Source organism: Hesperophylax consimilis, chromosome 6 (assembly GCF_061612785.1).
Source record: "Hesperophylax consimilis isolate HC1 chromosome 6, BYU_Hcon_1.0, whole genome shotgun sequence".
NCBI classification, from domain to species: domain Eukaryota; kingdom Metazoa; phylum Arthropoda; class Insecta; order Trichoptera; family Limnephilidae; genus Hesperophylax; species Hesperophylax consimilis.
In genome coordinates, this window is record NC_142841.1 from 34165837 (window position 1) to 34188367 (window position 22531).

Below are 22531 nucleotides of genomic sequence, written 5' to 3' on the forward strand. Positions count from 1 at the left end.
TGTTTTATTGTATTATTATGAATTGCAAGGTTTATATTTTATTTTATTTTTTACCTAAAACAATAAAGGTGCCTGAATTTAAAGCGAAGCTTAATGCTAAATCACTATTTTTATTAATCTTTATAACGAATTGGTGTACATTATTAATACCAAAAAATATGCTTTAGATAAATTGAAGGTTTTCCTATCGTTTTGCTTGAGTAGTATACAAATAAAATAATAAATTACTCAATAAAAATATAAATGTAAACTACTAAAAAAAATATTTTTTTAGTAGAAATGTATGAACGCATAAAGGAAACAACTTTAATAAATACAGTATTATAGGTAAGATTATCTGTGACAGTTTCACTTGATTAACTTTTTTTCTTTCTAAAATTATTTACAAAAAAATAAAAACCAGTTTTTTCTTGAAATCGAACGTTTCTAGACTCCGTTTGTCAAGCGATTTTAATGCATATTACCTACAATATAAGGTGTACCAAGAATATACACATTTTTGGCTTGTAGCTTCCTCTTAAATGTCTCCACGATTTCGTAAAGTGTTTTTTCACATCTCGGGCGATGCCGGGCAGTGATTACTAGTTGTTGTTAAAAAAGTCAAATAAGCATCTTCAACATAAAATTTTATGTTATTTCATGGAGAAAAAAACACGTGGATGGTGGAGATTGGTGTCTTTGCTAATGAAATGAAGATTACAAAATATGAAAACGGAAGTTTGGGTTATTACAACATTTTATTGGTTATTATTATCACAACAACTCATACTAACATTATCAAAATTCATTCCGTCAATTCTACTTTACGCTATAAATCATTACATTAGGTTCCGCTCCTTGGAGATGTCGAAGATGGGATGATTAAATTTTATCGTCGCGAAAAACTCATTTCCAAACCATTACAGAAATAAATAACTTGTCGGCAGTAATCAGTGATGCCATCCCAAATTTTTTATTTCCCTTCGAAAGGGTGAAAAATTTCCCAGAAATTCCCTAGATTCAGGATACCAAAATGATAACACCGAGATCGAATGTTTCATCGTAGGTAGGATGAAATAAACTAATACTCATAATATTCTTATCAGTTGTAGAAAATAGAGAATACGTGAAAATTGTTAAATATATTCTTTGAACATAAAAATTTAAAAAATTAAAAAAATCCCAATATTATTACTGGTAAAATGTAGGTGAAAACGAAACACAGGCTTTTTTCAGACTATCCATAGATTAGCGATACATAACCCTCGGCCAATTGTGGCATTATTTATTGGGACACCATCTCATAAATCATTTTGAAAATAATTTTACCACTGAAACGGTGTAGTTAAATTAAAAGGGTAAACGTATTTAATGAAAACAATACGACTACATCAATAATATAATAATTAACTCGTGCAGTGGATAGAGGAATAAGCTAGCAAGGAATTGAACCCGCGATGCTTGAGTTTGAATTCGATGCGAACTGGTACAAATTATTTCCACATTACGTGTGTCATAGTGTTAGTTATCCCAGAAGCAACAATTGTATCCTTTGTGAACCTTGAAAATAACAAGAAAATTTAATAAATAATTAGGTAATTATAATAAAAACGTTGCGCACTACTGCCCTAGAAAAAATTCTCAAATTCCAGAGAAATTTTTTACCCAGACATCAATTAATTTACTGACAACTGACAACAAAGTAAAATAAGAAGTATAAAATTTTCAAATTAGTAATACTATACGTTTTGTACATATTCTTAATCCCGAGATCTGGGAAATTTTCCCCAGACATTACTTTACTGCCAACAAAGTAAAACAATTACTAGACAATTGATAACAGGCCCTACTATTATTAAAAGTTTTCTTTATGCCCTAGATGTATTTTTTTAATCCCGAGATGTAAGGAAATTTTCCCCAGATAATTACTTCACTAAAATAAATTAGACAATTGACAAAAGGCCCCCTACTATTAAAAGGTTTGTTCAGCAGATACTAGAATTTTTTTCAATTTCCCCAGATCTATGAATATTTACAGAATCACATCACTGGCAACAAATTTAAAAAAAATCATGAACGATAACAACGGATAATATTCAATTCAAATTCTCTCAGTCTCCGTGGGTTGGCTGGAGACGTGCGTAATCTCGGCAAGGGGGACGCTGTCTCTCTCGGCCCTTCGGCGACGTTTCTTGTTCTCCTCGATGCCTTCGCAGCATAGCTGGCGGAACACGCAGATGTAACACAGCAGCAGCGAGGCCATCAGTATCATGCCGATGATGACGGTCACCACGAGCAGGATGCTCAGCTCATTGTCATTCTCCTCATCGGTGAGTGGAGCCCGCTTCGCCATGCTGACTCGGATCTCAGATCAAGGGACATCTGGAAATAATAAAGAATGGAGTGATTATCTTGCCTTGCACACGGATTAAGACAAGGTAAATCGTTTTGATGTAGTTGTACACTCTGACACTATACTGAGAGTGCATTATTTTATTTATTAAAGTTTTTAATCCAGCAGAACTGGGAGAATAGTATGATCCCAGTTTAAAAATAAGAACGGAAAAAAACATGATACATGGAAACCTAATGATAACATCAAATAAAATATCACAGTAAAATTTAAACAAAATTAAATTAAAATAAAATGATAGGATAGTCCATCAGTCCATAATCCATAATTCGTTAAGTGAAGAGCTGAAGAGATTTTCCAGATCGAAGCAATGTTTAAAAATACTACAAAAAACTAGATAGAAGCAATGTTTAAAAATACTACCGAAAAAACTAGATAGAAGCAATGTTTAAAAATACTATCGAAAAACTAGACAGAAGCAAAGTTTAAAAATACTACAAAGAAACAAAAATGGTCTATTCATTTACGAAGGAAAGAAAACAACGGATTTTGAACTTAAAAAAAGAATACATATTTACATATTATTCAATGTGATAAAAAACAGCTTTATTTTCAAGTACCTTTTTCCTTAGTTGTAAAAGGATCTGTGTGAAATGCGATTTAAATAATATATGATTTAGATTTTCTTTTTATCCCGCTGTTTTGTGTGCCGTAATCGAGTACGACTATATTATTTGGTGTATGAAAACATAGGAATGAAGAGAAAAACATTCATTTCCTTCGTCATACAAACGAGGAACAGGCGAGATCGGAGAAAAAAACACGATAAGAAATAATATCAAAATCGGTAGCAAAGTAAAAAGAAATAGAAAAATGGAAAAAATGAAATGGCGTCTATACTTGTTTTTTTTTACTTCGCTCGTGATTGAAACGAGTGTGAGTTGAAAAGATCTTTCAAACAAAAAAACAACACGTAAAAAGCAAAGATTTTTCGAACGATATTATTTTAATCTATTTTTGATTTTCGACCTAGCCGATTAGTTGGTAGCCGATTTTTTTTCAATTTTTTTTTATGGTTTCACTGAAGATTGAAAATTCACCTTCCTATCCGGGAACATTCATTCATTGCCAAAATAAAATCGAATTTCAAATATATGTATTTAAAAATGTCGCTCGTGCTTCCTAAACTTTGCCGTTCGAGTTATTTCACGAACTGTCACGTCGTCACGAGTAAAAAACACCTATCCAATATTTCTAGAGCATAACAATAATTTATTTATCATCCTGACTGGGCAATCATGAATTGTTTACAGTTAGATTTTATCGCTTGTTTACTCTGGCTCAAAGCAATAAAATTTAATATAACGAATAGCTGACATGTATCCGGAGTTGCTCGGAAAGTTTTCTCTACTTTCCAGACCTTCCAGAAGAAATTCTCTAAATGATAGTGAAAACCCTCAAAATCCGTTGCATAATTTAGAAGAACTAAGCGCACAAACAGACCGACGCGGATAGCGACTTTATTTTTTACTATTTAGAGATTTATTTGAAATTGGAACGATCTGAGAATCGAGATTTTTTTTCGGTAGGTACTTAAAGAAACTAATTCGAATTTCAAATAAAAATTGTAACAATATTTCTTCTTCACTTGGTGGACTCGATCAACAACAATAACGATTTTAACAGTACAAGGCGGAGAAAAATGAGTACGGCTGATTTATTAAAATCCTGTTAAAACGTGATGGCAGGCCATTTCCTAATAAAATATTAGTACATTTAGAATATTATGGGTAAATGTGTTCATGAATTTTAATGAGCATTGTTCCGACACCCTCATAACACATTCGTCTTTTACTTATAGTTTGTTAGGAAATCTGTAAATTTATTTGTTAAAGGCTTGACATTTCAATTTTCAATAAACTCTGGAACGTTCTGCAGATATACTATATATTGTGATATAACACAGATAAATCAAATAAAATTTACATGCGCACGCTGGGCTTTGAACCCGCGACTTCCGGCTTGCTAGTCGAGAGCCTTACCCCTCGACCACAGAGACCTTCAAATGTACCTGCCCACCAACTGCGTGGCAGGCCAGATCACGAGCGACTGGTTAAGGGAGACCTTTTGACCTTTCCAGCAGTACTCTCTCGGAACATCGCCTTGCACTGCAGTGGGGGTAATGGATTCATATCTGTCATTCCTGAACACACTGACCCCCAGATTTCTACCCACCGTTATGCCTTTTTCCTTCCCAGAAATTCTTGTCATTCCTTCCTTAAAAATACCCCTCACAGCATCCCCTAAAATGACATAGGCCCTGAGAGAAATTATTATCCTGTGTGGAGCTAATGTAAAAAAAACTATCGTATTCTACAATATACTTAGAATCGATCACGTAATAGAGCAAGTTCGAACGAAATAAAATAGAAAAAATGTGAACGCGCAACAATACATAAGTCGCTTAGGTGTAGATATATTTTGTTGTAAAAGACATTTGCGGTTAGTAAAGTGTAGGTCGCACCACGTTTCAAGATGAAACTTACATAAGATAAACATTTACTTCAAGAACACCCTGTACCTCGCTTGCTTTTCAATTATGCACCGCAACAGATAAATAATTCTAGTGCTTGCTTACACTGTTTCAGGGGTCGCATAAAAGTATCCTAGAGTGCACTCTAAAATACGGTACCCGCTTTTAATACTTAAATAGTACATTCACGTCCAACTATTCATTTGCACGGTGTCACTGCACATGACCTTTGACTATTTTAAAACGTCGGAAAACTATTTATTCTGCGAAAAAGTTAACGGTTTAGTTCGTGAAAGGTTAGAGCTACTCGTGTCTTGACAAAAAGTGTTTTTAAATCATTAATAGAATGCAGATGATATCAATCATCTGCGGATGATATCAATTATCTGCAGATGATATCAATTATCTTTAGTGTTTGATCATTACCAACCAACGACTCTATATTATTTTTCCATGGGTACATGCGAGCAGAGGTATATTCGTGCGCCACATTTTAACTACTGCCCAACAAAATAAGTTGCAAAATCTCCAATAATTATAAGAATAATACTTAAGCCAACAGATTTTCAAAAGGAACTAAATTGGCTAACAGTAAAACAGATGCTGACGTTGAACGCGGTGATATTTATACTTAAATAATAATAAAAACCTATTACCAACGCACGGAAAAAGTAAAAAACACGTTTTGAACAATACTCAACTTTTTAATATTAAAATCAATACTTGGGAGAAATAGATTTTCAAAAGTAACTAAGATGTTAAATGAATTAAATTGGCTGACCTTAAACGTGATGATATTTATACATAAAATAACAAAATAATTTTCTAACAATGTTAAATACTACAAGAACATTCACAGACATAACACAATATTACTCGCTCCACATCCGCCATTACTCGCTCCACATCGAAGGAGTACAGTCGCGTAATTTTGTGACAAGTAAATCAAGTAATATAGTTTACATTAATAACTCGCCCACCTGGGCGATACATTCCATCCAAAATGGAAACTCAAGAAATTATTAAAAACATTAAAGATTTAATAAACAAGATCACTTCAGTGAAGGACTCAAAAATAAAATTAACACTGGAACAGAACATTATATCACTGGAAGAAAAAATTCAATATGAACTAATAAACCTACAAAAAAAGATTATAGAATTACAAGAAACTAATATTAAAAACAATCATCACTACGCACAGAAACTAGAAGAAATTCATAATAATAACAAAAGGACATATGCAAATGTATTAGGTGACAATAAAAACTTCGTGAATACAGGTGCACACATTCCAGAACAGAAGCACGCCATCATAATTACATCTAAAAACACCTTGAAGGCCGAAGATATAAAAATAAAAATTCAAAAAAACATTAATTTAACTAAAATAAAAGTTGGAGTGAATGGAGTAAAAAAAATCGGAGAACAAAAGGTACTGATCTCATGTCAAAAAAAAGAAGATGCAGAAAAGTTAACCGAAGAAATTAATAAGGTAATTGGAAAAGAAATATTGGCCGAAGAAATTAAAAAAAAGAAACCGTGTTTAATGTTGAAAAGGCTGCAATGCCAATTGACTGAAGAGGAAATTATAGATGGGATTGTACAACAAAATGAAGGATTAACCCTGGAAGACAAAAACAACATCAAGCTTATCAAGGAACTAAAAAACAAATACAATGAAGGAAAAGAAAACGACACCACTAACTACATTATTGAAACAACCGGTAAATTAAGAAAAACGCTACTAGAAAAAAACAAAATAAACATCAAATTCCAAAGAGTATACATAGAAGACTGTAACCCGCTTACTCAATGCTACCACTGCCTTAAGTTCGGCCACACAGCGCAAAGATGTCTCGCCAGGACGCAGCCCCCCATTTGCCCTCATTGCACAAAGGAGCACATTCTGTCTAAATGTGAAAATAAAGAACAACCTCCAACATGCAACAATTGCTGTGTTCAAAACAAAAGATTTACTATGAATTATTCTACAGAACACAGAGTTGATAGCATGAAATGTCTCTATCGGCAAAAAATGCTTCAACTAGCTAGGGAGCGCATCGACTATGAATAATACGGTAAATTTCATTTCTTTAAACTCTAATCTAAAACTTAAAAATGAATGATTTTTTATGTAACGCATTAGATAAAAAAATGTATATTGAAGAAAATTTATGTCAATCTATGAAAGATTTTAACTTAATTTGCTCTGAAAAAGGATTTACCCTATTTCATGTAAATATTAGAAGTTTAGAACGAAACATGGATGAATTAGTTATAACATTAAAAGAATTAAATTTTTTCCCGGGCCTGATTGTGTTAACAGAGACACACTCTGCAGGCGAAATCAATTACACTATTCCAGGCTACACATACCATGCGACAATAAACAAAATAAACAAAAACTCAGGTATCGGATTATTTATTTCTAACCAGTATAATGTTCTCAATATTAAAGAAATAATTAATGTTAGTAATGTTAACATATTAAATATAGAATTTAAAGACGTAAATAAATATTATAACATTATTGCTATTTATCGTACGCATACATCGATAATACCTCAATTTATAGATGAATTAAAAAATATTCTGTTAAATTTTAGAAATAAAAATACTATTATTGTTGGAGATATGAACTTAAATATTGCAAACGACTATTCTAGTAAAGATAAAGACACATATCTAAATATGTTAGCAGAACTCAATTATTTATCGTGCATAAATTCTTATACTAGAAATGTTAAAGGTCAACGCCCCTCATGCTTAGATCACATTTTTACAAATATTCCTGATATCCAAAATATAAAATCAGCTGTCATTCATACAACTATCACTGATCATTATTCATGTATTTTTAACTATAAATTAACCAATCCAACTTTGCCATTATTTAAACAAAATAATTACTCAAAAAAAGTACTTAATATGGATACATTAAAACACCAATTAGAATCAGAAAATTGGAATAAATTATTACAATGTAATGATGTCAATATATGTTGTAAAATGTTTGAAGAAAAAATATCTAAATGCATAAATGACTCGACAAATAATAATATAATAACCAAATCCAAAGTGTCGAACTTGAAACCTATAAAACCATGGATTACTCATGGTTTAGTAGTATCTGTACGACATAAGCAAACTCTTTACAAATTAACTACTCAACAACCAAATAATAAAAATTTACTAAATCATTTTAAAGCATATAAAAACAAACTTTCATATATTATAAAAAATACAAAACAAAAGTATTATAAACAAAAGTTGAATCAGGCTGAAAATGATAGTAAAAGAGTGTGGACAGTTATAAATGAAATAATTGACAAGAAAAAAAACAAGAATAACGACATCGCCACTATATTTCATGACAACATGAAAACATGTTGTAAAGAAAATCCCTCAAAAGCTGCAAACATATTTAACACCTTCTTTGCGAACGTAGGGGAAAATCTTGCCAATCTCATTCATACTGACCCAAATATAACATTTCCAGACTGTAGTATTGATACTGACAATAATATAGCAACATTCCAAGTCACCACAGAGAACGAAATAATATCAATTATAAACGATATGCAAGGTGGTTCTGCCCCGGGTTTTGATGGAATAACAGTTAATATTTTAAAAAATATTAAAAATCAAATTTCTAAACCGTTAAAACACATAATAAATGTAAGTTTCCAAAGCGGAGTGTTTCCATCAATCTACAAACAAACTACCATTACTCCAATATTTAAATCTGGTAACCCAGAAGAAGTTAGCAATTACCGACCCATATCAGTAATATCGAACATAGCAAAAATTTTTGAAAAGATAGTTAAAAAAAGGATAAACCAATTTGTAAAATGTAATAAATTAATTAATGAAAATCAGTTCGGTTTTATGGAAGGTAGAAGCACTCAGGATGCAATTGCAAAATTAACTAGTCTTGTTCATAATTCATTAGATAAATCATTAAAATGCATTGGAATTTTCATAGATCTAAAAAAAGCTTTTGATAGCATATCACACGACAAACTTATAAGTAAATTAAGAAATATTGGATTAAGTGGTACAGCTATAGAATGGATAAAAAGCTACCTTTTCAAACGCCCTCAAGTAGTAAAAATCAACGATGTACTTAGTCAACAAAAAACAAGTCACTTCGGCATACCTCAAGGTACAGTCCTGGGACCGTTATTGTTTATCATTTATGTAAATGACATATTCAATCAAAGATTAAATGGAAAAATAATATCTTATGCTGATGACACTGTCATAATAATTGAAGGTACTGATTGGAATAATGTTAATAACTTAGCAAATACTGATATTAATATACTAAAAAATTGGTTCGATAAAAACCTCCTCTCATTAAATACTGAAAAAACAAAATGTATCCCATTCTCTATCAACAAATTTAAATTAATACCAGAATTAAAAATTATAATACATCAACTTAAATGTAACAGAACTAATTGCAATCAAGAATGTTCTATACTTAGTCTAACTTCTGAAATTAAATATCTTGGTATATATATAGATCAACATTTTAAATGGAAAAAACAAATTTGTGAACTTGTCAAAAGAATTAGAAAATGTATTTATATATTTATAAGACTTAGAAATATTCTTAGACTAGAAAACCTAAAAAGAGTGTACTATGCAATTGTACAATCTATATTACAATATGGTATTATTGGCTGGGGAGGAACTTATAACAATATATTAAATCCACTTAAAATAGTTCAAAGATTGATAATTAAAGTAATATTGAAAAAACCATCCAAATTTTCTACCGAGATTCTCTTTTCAATATTCAACGTACCCACAATAGACAATATATATAAAAAATATTCAATTCTACAAATTTATAAAGAAATACAGTTAAATAACTTACAATTCAATTCATCAGCAAGATATCAAAAAACTATCAAAATCCCAAAACTCAATACAAAGCACACACAAAATACCTATCTCTATCTAGGTATAACATATTTTAACATCCTTCCATTATATCTAAAAAATATTGAAGATATTCAGGAATTTAAAATAAAATTAAAAAATTACCTAAAACTACTATAAAAGTCCATATCTTACTCTTATTATTATTTCCTTCAAATCTTGAAACTGTATTATTGATAAATCTTGCCTATTTCTTACTTATCCCTTTGGTTTTGAAAAAATATTATTTACTTACTTACATGATTCCATATAATTGAGCTAGGATTCACTCACCAAACACAAGAGCCTCGTCTCTTTATGGTGAGGAAAAGCTATTATTATTCACCTTTATAACACTGTATAATATGTATAAATTGTATATTTATTGTAAAAAACATACAAATATTAAATAAAAAAAATAAAAAATAAAAAAAAAATAAAAAAAAAATAATGTATAATGAAATTAGTCTACAAAAAATGACAAATTCAATACACAAAACAGTTTATTATGCAAAGGAATGAAATATTATAATGCGCTGCCAGAAACTATACAGACTGCAACAATTGATAGATTCAAGCTGGATTGAAGGAGCCATATTAATCAAAAGATAATGTTATAAATAACAATGTAATAATGTAAGTTATAATAAATTATGCATTTGTAAACTTGGATGTAAAAATCGCTAAAATAAAATTAAAAAAAAGATTTATGTTATTAACTGTAGGCAGGTAACAATACTTTTTTCTCTTCTCTTTTTCGTGTTTGTTGTACCTACGAGTGTCAAGTTGATTTTTTTCCTATGTTATTATTTTTATTTTAATAGCTGTATCCCGCCATGCGTTTCTGTGGCTCAGTTTGTCTGTGCAGATATCGCGTATGTTATATATGTATTAAGACCCTTTGACTTCCTATCTCTTTTGACCCATCGCCTTGCTCCGCAGTGAGAGGGATACAACCTCACCACATTGACCCCCGTGGGGTGTGTGCGCCTAAATCTATGGATTCCTACCCACACCTCATACGTTTTTCCTTCCCAGAACCACCTCTCCCTTTTTTCATTCTAATACAGCATCTCCAAAGAAGGAGTTAATGTAAAAAAAGTCAGCTTGGAAAAGTCTTACACATTTTATTGCTGAATATTCGGATTTATGCCAGTACTTTCTTTCATGTTAGCATAAAAAAGTTTTTTTTTATAGTTTTCACCTCCTACGGAAGAATAATGGACGTTTTTCACGATGAGTCGTCTTTTCAAATGGTTTCGATATGAAAAAAAGACGTGTTCTATTTTGGTATCGATTTTCAAATAGTTTCAGATGGCGGACATTATTTGACATCTGTCTTTTGTCATTGTTTTACGTGGCCATAATATGTGGATATGTTTATTTAATTTTTTTTATTTATTTTTTTAATATTTTTTTATATTAACTCCACACAGGAGGCCCTGAAGAAAATAATTTCCCTCAGGGCCTATGTCATCTTTGGGGATGCTGTGTGGAGGGTCTTTTTGTGGAGAGGAAGGAGTGAACATGGGTCTTGAAGAGTCCCATGTTGTAGGAGGGAGGAAACACAGAGGCCAGCAGTTCGTTCCACAGCCGAGCTGTTGAACTTAAGAACGAATCGTAGAAGCGACCCGTTCTCATGTGACAAATTTCAACCGTGTACAAATGTTGGGCGCGCGTTTGGCGTGTATCCCGACTACGCACCGGTGCCGAAGGGATCCATGACGCTAGTTCCTCAGAGCATCTTCCATTGTAATACCGATAGAAAAAGGACAGCATACCTACCTGACGCCTGTGCTCTAAAGATTGCAGTCCGTTTGTTAAGATTGGGTAATCTATCAAACGGACCGCCCGTTTTTGCACAAATTCAAGGGTTTTTTTTCAGGTATTTAGGGGCTCCGGACCAGAGATGGCTGCCAAATTCGACAGTAGGGCGCACTTGCGTTTGTACAGGGTCAGCAGTTGTGTACTATTAAAGTATCTGCGGGCCCTGAACAGTACGCCTAGCTTCTGAGAGGCCAACTTTACTCTGGCTTCGATGGAGCCCCTGTACCTGAGCTGGTCACTTATAGTTACACTAAGCATATCAATGGAAGGCCTGTTCGGAAGATTGCTTCCGTTGAAGGAGACTAGATTATCATTTGGATCCCTTTTAGACGTAATAAGACAGGATTGGGTTTTGAAACGTTAAATTCGACGAGATTATTTTTACCCCAGGAGGAAATACTCTCGAGATAACCGTCCATTCTCTGCTTCAAAGCCCTCCGAGCCGTTAGAGTTTGTGTGCCCTTTGGGGGCTTGTCAAACAAAAAGCTATCATGAACTGTACTGTCATCCGCGTAGCAATGAATCGGTGCACATGTCAAAAGGTCATTGATGTGCAACAAAAACAAAGTCGGAGACAGAACCGATCCCTGTGGGACGCCAGCATTTATGGAGTGTGAGGAAGAGGTGAAACCGTCAGCAACCGCCTGAATCGACCTATCCCTTAAAAAGTCAGCAATCCACGTACACAGGGATGCGGGAAGTCCGTAAGAAGGCAATTTGTTGACAAGTCCTCGGTGCCAGACCCGGTCAAAGGCCTTGGATATGTCTAGTGCGACCGTTTGGGTCTCACCGTGACGTTCCAGGCACCGCCCCCAAACATGCGTCACATACGCGAGAAGATCACCGCACGAGCGGTTCCGCCGGAATCCGTATTAACGGTCGTTGATAATTTTGTTCTTATCGAGGTATGTGAGCAGTTTGTCGTTGATCACACTTTCCATCACTTTGGACAGAACTGATGTGATCGCTATGGGGCGGTAGTTAATAGGGTGAATGACCGCTTTTTTCCAACCAGAGGGCACAGTGCCACACTTCAGGGACATTTTGAAGAGCTTTGTCAAAACTGGAACTATTTTCGCAGCACACCTCTGCAATACCAGGGCAGGTATTCCATCAGGTCCACTAGCTTTGTTAACATCGAGCCCCCGTATAACGTGGAGTACATCCCGATGCCGGATCCTCAGCTTTTTCATATAGAAGCCGCAGTGAGGAACCGACGGCGGAACAGCACCTCCGTCGTCGAGGGTCGAGTTTTCCGCAAACATTTTCCCTAATAGGTTAGCCTTTTCGGTGGCGGTGTTTGCTAGTGAGCCGTCAGGTCTGGTAAGAGGTGGCAAACTGGGTTTGGAAAAATTCTGACCTATTGAGCCCGCAAGCGACCAGAATGCTCTGCTGCCATGCGGGCAGGCAGCCAGCTTTTTGTTGATCTGCAGGTCGTGTTCGAATTTTGACCTATTAATGATTCTCTTGCCTTCCTTTGCCGATTTGTTGTATGCTGATCTGCTTTCGGGCGTTCGAGATGTGTTGTAGGCTCGGTAAGCCGCGTTTTTTCGTCGAACTGCTTCGGAGCATTGTCGACTGAACCACGGCTTTGAGCCCACACCAGTTTCTTTAGTAGTCGATTTTATGAAGCCATCCATCGCCGATTTGATGACTTCACCAATCTCTTGGGCACATCTTGAAGGGTCCGAAGTCCGAAAACAAACAGCTGACCACGGAAAAGCGTTGAAATGGGCCCGCATACCGAACCAATCTGCTGACCTATAGTGCCACACTTTTCTCCTCAGTCTCTCATTGGTTGGTCTGAGGTTAACGGGGATTGATGTCGTCACTAGGCAGTGGTCGGATGATTCCAGAGGCGCTGTGACGTCAATCTTATAACCGTGTGGCACAGTAGTTAAGAATAGGTCTAACAGATTGGAGCGGTGAGTCTGGACATCAGGAACCCTTGTAGGCTCCTGAACCAGTTGCTCTAATCCGTAGCAAATGGCAAAGGATTCCGCCTGTCGGCCAGCTATAATTTTAACATTGATAAAAGAGTAAAATTTGTATGTTTATTACTAATTCGGTATTGTACATTTAGGCGATTTGGCATCGGAAAAGGCAAATTAGAGAATGCTTTCATGTTGTCTATCGTTATATTCAAGATTCTGCCATTTTTTGACGATTTAATATAGTTTCACAATATTATTTCTTCTCTAATGGCAACTTTTTGCATAAAAAAGAATACTGATCGTGTAATGCAAAGATTTTTCATATTGGTCGCGATATAATTTCCATATTGGGATCTCTATGAAAAAAAGATGCATAAATCATGGCTAATTTATTTTATAAAACCTCCGGATAAACTTTACGAAAGTGACCTATTAAATTCTGATTGTATTAAGTAAGGTTGACCTAGGCCCAGAGAATATTCTTTTGCACGTTATAAATAGCCAGCGGTGTTCAGTGACATTTTTTCTAAAATGGTTTTGGTTAGTTGAATTATGGTTCTGGAAAATCTTTAAAAGTTACTGCGCTAGCTAAATTTCCACCAATTCTCATACAAAATGAATGTACACTTGTTTTAGAACGTTGTGTCATTTCCGAATCCGTATAAATTATTCACGAAAATGTCTACTTCAGCACACTCTAAACATGCTATGACGTCTTAAAGAATGGGAAATGGAAAATTTATTTCTATATTAATAAGACATAATGTAGTATCAAGATGGCCAAGAATCATTTTGAGTAATCATATTGGATCAGTCAATTTCCTTCTCATTTTAAATGTATTAATCTTAAAATGTTCATGAAGTACGTCGTATGTTATACAAAATATCAATATCTCATTAATCACCATGAAACAGACAGCCGCCCTGTACAGTGATTCAATATATATCTGTTATCTGTAAATGTCTTAAATATCACGTATAAAAATATGCATGTTAGCCGTTCCCAACAGCAAAATAAAGGTAATAAATCATTTGTGACTATAATAATCTATTCGGTCCTTCCATTCAATGTTCAAGTATTATTCTAACTTATTTGTACGTTGGGAACGGCACACGTGCGTTATTTATACTTATTTGGATTGTCTGGACGAAGAAAATGACAAATAGTTACTGTTGACGCAACTATACGAGATATAGAAAAAATACATTCAGTTTTTTTACCTTCAACTGACCTCCAACTCTCTCAACCATAAATAAATCACTCACTAGATCGATATCTTCGGGCTTTTTGTATGAAACAAATTTGTCCTAAAAAACATAGATATGCCAATTTATAGACGGTACAATTCTCATTCGGACCAATGAAAAACTCTGAATGTTTATCTCTTTAAATAATGTTCCGTCATTCCTCATGTTACCCAATTACCTATCCCTATCTGATAGTGATACCTACATCAGTGACACTGCAACAATTTATTGCACTTTACCAGTCTGTTAAGAAAACCTGTGCCGTAAAAAAAATAAGTTCTCCTTCAGTGTGTATAATATCGAGTCTATTACGGAAGCTCGTGCAGTGATTTTGCAGTGTTCCTCAAGGCCATAATATCGATTTACCGACCAGGGGTAAGTTAGAATCCCTTTCCAATTCTAACTGTTACCCTCAGATCCCTAATAGTTATGACAAATATTGTTTAAGTCCACTTTATGTATAAAACCACAAATTGCTTTGCCTACAATATTTGCCTTGTTTATTGTTTGTCTTTCCGTTCGAATGCACTGAAAACCAGTGAAAATTTGGTAATCTTTTCGTGCTTCGCTTACTTCCAAATAGCCCAATAATTTTAAATAATACTTCAAGTTAATTTGTACAAGAAACAACTATTTACGTCGCGCGTGGGGGGAGATGGAAAAACTTTTTCAAAATTAGGTAATTAAGTTCTTAGTTTGGGTTATTCAAATAATTTGTACGTATTTAGTGAGAATCATGAAATAATGCACATTGATTGAAGGAAAATGGAATTTTAATGTATCTTTTACCATCTCCCCCGTTGTAAATAATTGTTTCTTGTAGCAATTAAGTTGAAACAAATGGATATTCAAATAGTTTGTGCGTAGGTATCTTCACTGTTTCACAACATCTCTAAATTTAATAATATAATAAATTATCTGTAAATTTTGTAATAATTATGTTCGTAAACGAAGGACCATTGTACAAATGTTGCAAAGGAAAAAAGGATGTATTTTTCTCACCAATGTATTTCAGTGACTTCAAATTCTCTGCAGGTAATTGACGCGCGGAACCATTGGTGTATTATATTTGGATGAAACATGAAGCGAAATATAGGTTTCGCTTTTTTTCCTTCAACTGACCTCCAACTTTCACAACCATAAATAAACCACTCACTAGATCGATATCTTCGGGCTTTTAGATTGAAATAAATTTGTCCTAAAAAAACATAGATATGCCAATATATAGACAGTATAATTCTCATTGAGAGCCTACTGATTATACTTCACACCAATGAAAAACTCTGAAAGTTTATTCCATAGACTTTCAGAGTTTTTCATTGGTGGATATAGTTAGGCAATCGTATGACGTCATAATATTTTGATTTTAATTTTCGATCGGAGTTATACCCTCCTGGAGCGACGAATGCACTGAAGTCTCACGAACGTACAATCTCAGAAGTAAAGCGGTCTTGTTTGTACACATGTTGTGTAAATGTGTTGTTGTTGTGTTCCCACAAACAGTTCTCCAACTCATCGTGGAAGGAAATTTTTAGAGAATAAGTTCTCTAGGTATATTAAATCAGGGATTTATTCAATACTTCGCTTATTACAGGAGTGACTTCGATGGTCGACCTAACTAGGAGCTGGCTAAATGAGATCTGCAAATACCATGTTTGTCTGGAAGCAGCCTAACTGGCCCTGGCGACTACTGGCTACTAGCTGCCATCTTGCGGACTTCCAAGCAAGCTCTTTGCACTGCCCTCTATGAGTGCATCTGTGAAGCTCTTAGCTAACTCACTTCCCAACAGTTTTGTATTTAGTAAACAGCGAAACCAATAAGCAAAATAATTTTTAAAACTCCATGTTTCCAAAATATAATTGTGGGAATACACATTAGTACATAGCTACACAATATATTTTCTTGTATCCGAGGCAAGGAAAGGTGAAAAGTTTGTTGTATACGTCTCGCGTGTTCTGGAAACTGTGAAGGTGTAATTATTTGCTATCAAACTTAAAATTGCAAGTGGGAGTGAGAAAACATAAATAATAATTAGTTATCAGTTTCAGCTATTTCGTACCAGCCGCGAAAAGTATTAGATGAATTTAGAAGCTAAAAATCTGTTTACAGTGCAAAGAATCCTAATATAAATATTTTTGTAGATCCATCATTTCGTACTGCTGAACGTACTTCGTACTATCTGAAAACTTTTAACATTAGTGATGTCCATAGCGTAATGAAATCGGCCCAGTTGGAAACAATTTTTTTTATCAATGCAGTAGTTAAAATTTATTTAATTTTATTTTTCTATTTATGGAGAAAAACAGTGACATTTCACAAAATTTACAATTAATAACTGTTGTCGCAATGCGTATGCGGATCAGTTTGTGTTTTTATTGTGGACTATAATCAATATTTGGAAACAACTGTTGGGGTAGTTGTGGTTAACAGCTCGAATAAATTGGAAAGGATTCTGATTTACGTCTTTTCGACAGATATTATGGACTTGAGGGACAATGCTTGGTCAAAACTTCACATGCTTCCGTAATGAACTCGAATTAAAATCACTGAAGGGACATGTTCACTGTACCCGTTTTCTCAACTGACTGGTCATGTACAGGGTGCGCCAGAGAAACTTACTTATTTGAAAAAATTCCCGACCGTTGAGTTGGGCAAGTAGAGGGGCGGGAGGGGGCGCATCTGGGGGAGGACGTCCCCAAGTTTGTTTCCCATTCTCGTCAGTTGCCATTATGCTGTGGTCTAGAGAGCAGCGGGCATGAATTTGCTGCGACAACATTTCCCCAACCGCCTCATCTCTCTCCGAGACGATCTCCCATGGCCGGCGCGCTCTCCGGATTTGACTCCATGTGATTTTTTTTATGGGGTTATTTGAAATCCCTTGTTTATGTCGATCGACCACGGACCATAGATCACCTGAAGAACAACATTCCTGATGCTATTGCCAATATTCCGATTGATATGCTGAGAAGAGTGGATGAAAACTTGGTATGCGCGATGAGGGTCGCCATTTAAAAGATGTAATTTTTAAGACAGTATGAAAAAAAACTTGGTACATTGCATTTTCAAATAAAAAAAGAATTACAATAATAACTACAGTGCTTTTGTTTTTATTGAACTTTCAAATAAGTAAGTTTCTCTGGCGCACCCTGTATAACTAAATTGTTGAAATGTCACTAAATGTAGGTACTCCACACTTTCAGACCAGTACAGGTAATTGGGGGAGGGATGCAGGAACACGTGTTAAAGAGTGTATAGTTGCATCAATTACATTCATTACATCAGTTGAGACGCTGAATGGTGTTAAAAAAATATTTATTTATTTAAAATATATCCACTTCATGTGGTCTAACATAAACATTAATACATTTTTACATCATAATTTACACATTGTTTATTTCTAATACTTATTACAAACGTTTATTATTTATTATTACATTTGTTCACAGACTATTTATCCAATAATAGCTCAGTACACAGCATATAACAAGAACCGAGAAATTATTATTAGCAATAATTAGTCAATATGTACTAGTACTTCAATCAACAATTACTGCTTACAATATTTTTTCACCTGTAAACAACCAACTTTATTTTTGTAGGAAAGGCTTTGCTAGTGCTAAATATCCCACTAGATGGCGTCGAGACATATTATATCTACATTTGTTGGTGAAATATTTTGACTTGTCAAATAAGATTTTTTTTAATGATAAACTAATGTTTATAAGACAAGGTTTTATACATAGCACAAAGGATAACAAAATTATTGCTTATAATAATTTGTTATCCTTTATGCTTTGCATAAAATCTTGTTGTACAAACATAAGTTAATCATTAAAAAAAAATAAGAACTGAAAAACATTAACAATGAAATAAGAGAATGGTAGGTATTTACAAATGAACTACACCTGAATATAGCAATGAAAAATTTCACAAAAACATGAGTATGAAGTAAACAATTCTTTGTGTTTGATTTTTCCAATCTTGTTAGTCGTATTCTTTTATTTATACGTGTGAGTGGAAATCTTTATTTTAATGTACTCCTAGTTTGTCTCTAGAGTAAGCTTGTAGAAAATTGTTAAAAGCTTTGTAATTAAAAATTAATACGTTGTAGAAAATTATTTAATAAAATAAAACATAATTTTTTGTTTAAAACCACGAATTTTTATTAATTTTAAGACCGACCGGTTTCGCTTCACTCGAGCATCGTCAGGGAACAAAATTAAACTAATGAAAAAAAAAATAAAATAAAATAAAATTATTTGTTTAACACTCGTTTTATCTAATTCCTTAAGCATTTTCGTTAATGATTTATATTTAGTTCACCTCAAAATTTGTCAGATTGCTCTATTCTGGATTATTTAGATTTATATTTTGGATTAACTGGATTTATTCACTGAAATTTAACTGAAGAATGGTGGTTTAAGAGTGTAATCATTCTCCCCAAAGGCATTATCACTGGTAGGTTGGTCCTGCTTCTTGAAAAAAATTAAAAAAATCCTCTGCTATCTAGCCCTGGTGAAGTTATCGGGGACATAAAGCGTTACAAGCGTGTTCTACGTGACTATCTATCTAGATTACACGACGTAATTCTTGAATACTTCAAGATAAATACACTTTAAATTAAAAGCACAAAATGATACTACATTATGTCTTAGCAATATTAAAAAAATGTTCCTAATTCCCATTGTTTATGATGCAATAGCATGTTCCACCTGAACGCATTCAAAAATAATATCGCATATTTTAGCCCTCTGACCCAAATATGTCGACTATATAATAGGTTAAAGTGTGCTGAAATAGACATTTTCGTCGAAAATTTTATGGGTTCAGAAAAATTAGTTACGCTAATTATATTGCGTGTGGCACCGGTGCGTAGTCGGGATACACGCCAAACGCGCGCCCAACATTTGTACACGGTTGACATTTGTCACATGAGAACGGGTCGCTTCTACGATTCGTTCTTAAGTTCAACAGCTCGGCTGTGGAACGAGCTGCCGGCCTCTGTGTTTCCTCCCTCCTACAACATGGGACTCTTCAAGACCCATGTTCACTCCTTCCTCTCCACAAAAAGACCCCCACACAGCATCCCCAAAGATGGCATAGGCCCTGAGGGAAATTATTTTCTTCAGGGCCTCCTGTGTGGAGTTACGCCAACAGCCCGGCGTCGATTTAAGACCTCAAAGATGGAATTCGTGAGGCTATCGAGGACATAAGGTAGTCACTTTGCGATTTGGTTAAGGAAAATTTCATGAAAAGGATATGGTCCTATAGGCGTGGTCGTGGTGGTCATTTAACTGATGTTATTTTTCACTATTAACGACATACCTTCCTCTTTATAATGAAATAAACATTGGATTATTTATATTAAAAAATGGCATTTTTCTTTGAATATCAAAATAACACCTCTTTTTGGAATAATCTCAACAGAAAAAAAAACAAAAATAAAAAAGTCACGGTCGCAACTGCGACATGTATTCAGATCATCTAGTATTACCGGGACTGGCGACTAGACTGGAATCCGTTTACCTTTTTTTCTGTTTTCACGTATATTTCATATTTTCATTAAAAGTTGTCAATATTAATTTCTTCAACTATTAAAAGGTTCTATGGTATTTTTTCATAAAATCGTAATTCATAAAAATAACATTTTTCACGAGTTGATACGAACATTCAAAATATATTAATTTTTCATAAACAAAATTTGTCGTTCTTTTTAATTTTCCTTTCTGCCCGCTATAACTTTCAAAATAAAAAAAATAGTCCCCCAAAAGAAACAAGGATTGTTATCTACATAACTTACATGTAATATTCATACATACATGACTTACGTGTTACCGATATTTTCGTATATCACATTCATGTTATTGATTCGAAATCGAATTGAATTGCAAACATGTCATTTGAAAAAAACATCTGGGAAACTTTTAATATTGGAGAAACAGTCTAGGAACAAGAAAAAACCTATTTTTCCGATACTTTTCCTGTGTCAAGTGAACGTGATTTTCTTTAAGAACTAATGAAAACCTTATACAGCAGGATTAATAGTATTATTTAGAAAAACGTGATATTTTTTAGAATTTTATACCGGATTTTCATTTCATATGTTTTTCAAACTAACTGCATGGATAAAAATGAGAATTGCTAATTTATTAAGAATCTCTTAAAATTATTGGTAATCCGGTAAAAAAAGATTGCAGAAAGTTGACGTACATATGAATATATCCCTCCCATTGCGGCGCAAGGTGATAGGTCGAGATAACCAGTTGGAGAGATAAAAGGGTCTCTCTGGTATAACCAGCCTCTCTCGATCTGGCACGCCACGCAGCTGGTGGGCAGGCGCATCCTGTACACACCACACCCGATGAACCCTGACACCCTGCTAAGTCATCAAACCTAGCGAACCACTTGAGGTGACCTTTGCCAGAGGTGTTGGTTATACAATAAATTGTTCCCCGGGTGACGGTACCCGAACGCCTCTCAAATTGAACTTTAATGATTTATGAGTATCTATTTACGATTGACAGTTCTTAATTCCAATCTATGTTGATGAGATTTAGGCGCTACATTAATTTAGTTCGACGGGTTTGTCGCCGAGAATAGGCCTACAAAGGCGAAGTTTGCCGAAGTCATTGACCCGGAAGTTGGTCGAGGGCCTGAAGCCTCCGCCGGAAGGCAGTCGCGCATAGCATGCCCCTGATCAACCCCCCTTCACCCCGTCGTCCTATCGCCTGCATAGCCTTTATTCTGTCAACCACCTCACTGAAATGGAATTTTCCCCTGAAACTAGTGTACCATCATGAAATATTTATTGATTGAGACATAATTAATTAATTAATTGATATTGGTCACCCATGTTCTCGCATGGCTCAGAATTACAGAAAATTAATTTAACAGTCCTAATGCTACCCTTTTCAATTTTTTTACTGCACATTTAAGGCGATGCACTACGTAGTAATTTAAAATCATGTGTTTGTGTGGTTTGAAAATTTGGTCGTCTAGAAATGTTTCAGATGCTTTAATTAAATACTGCGAGTAGAGTACATCCTGGCCTTAGTATTTTTTAGAAAATTCTTTTTATAAGCCCAGAAAAAATAATGTATAGGCCTATGAAAACTGCTTTAATGTTCAAAATCTCCTACTTACGAACCCATTTTCGGTTATGGTTTTATTGTATAGTGTGGCAAATTAAGTTATTTATAAAATGATCGAAAAACATTTAAATATTTGTGCCTGAACATCCATAAAATAAAATAAAAGGCACTTTTTGGCAATGTTTTTTTCTTGCATAAACCAAAACAGGTGAATGGTGTGAAGCGGGAATTTAAGCCTTATCGCCATCTACTTAAGGTTTGTTATTGATAGCGGCTCGATTCAAAATATTACACGACGTAGTGCATCGCCTTAATAATAATAATAATGAAAGTTTTTTTTAAATGGCGCCGTTATCGCATGAAAATCATTTTTGCATCATAATTTATTTAACCTAGGTACTAATCACTTACACTTACAACTAATAACTTACAGCAAATATGTATTATTAGTGACCAAGTTGGGCTTAATACAGAATACTGCAATATGACTTACAACTACGACTTAATACATAATACTAATATATGACTTACAACTACAGCTTAATACATAATACTGCTATATGACTTACAACTATGGCTTACATAATACTGCTATATGACTTAATACATGATAATGGAGGATTGGAACTGGCA

At 34.1% G+C, this 22531-nt stretch overlaps 1 long non-coding RNA gene across 1 annotated transcript in view; it reads right to left on the reverse strand.

Moving 5' to 3' along the window:
- Positions 1 to 774: 774 nt before the first annotated feature.
- LOC149423249 (uncharacterized) overlaps positions 775 to 22531 on the reverse strand; it is a 105820-nt gene continuing 84063 nt past the window's right edge. The window contains exon 2 of the long non-coding RNA XR_016302311.1: positions 775 to 2361. This is a non-coding gene — a long non-coding RNA (uncharacterized LOC149423249). The remainder of the gene's footprint in view (positions 2362 to 22531) is intronic.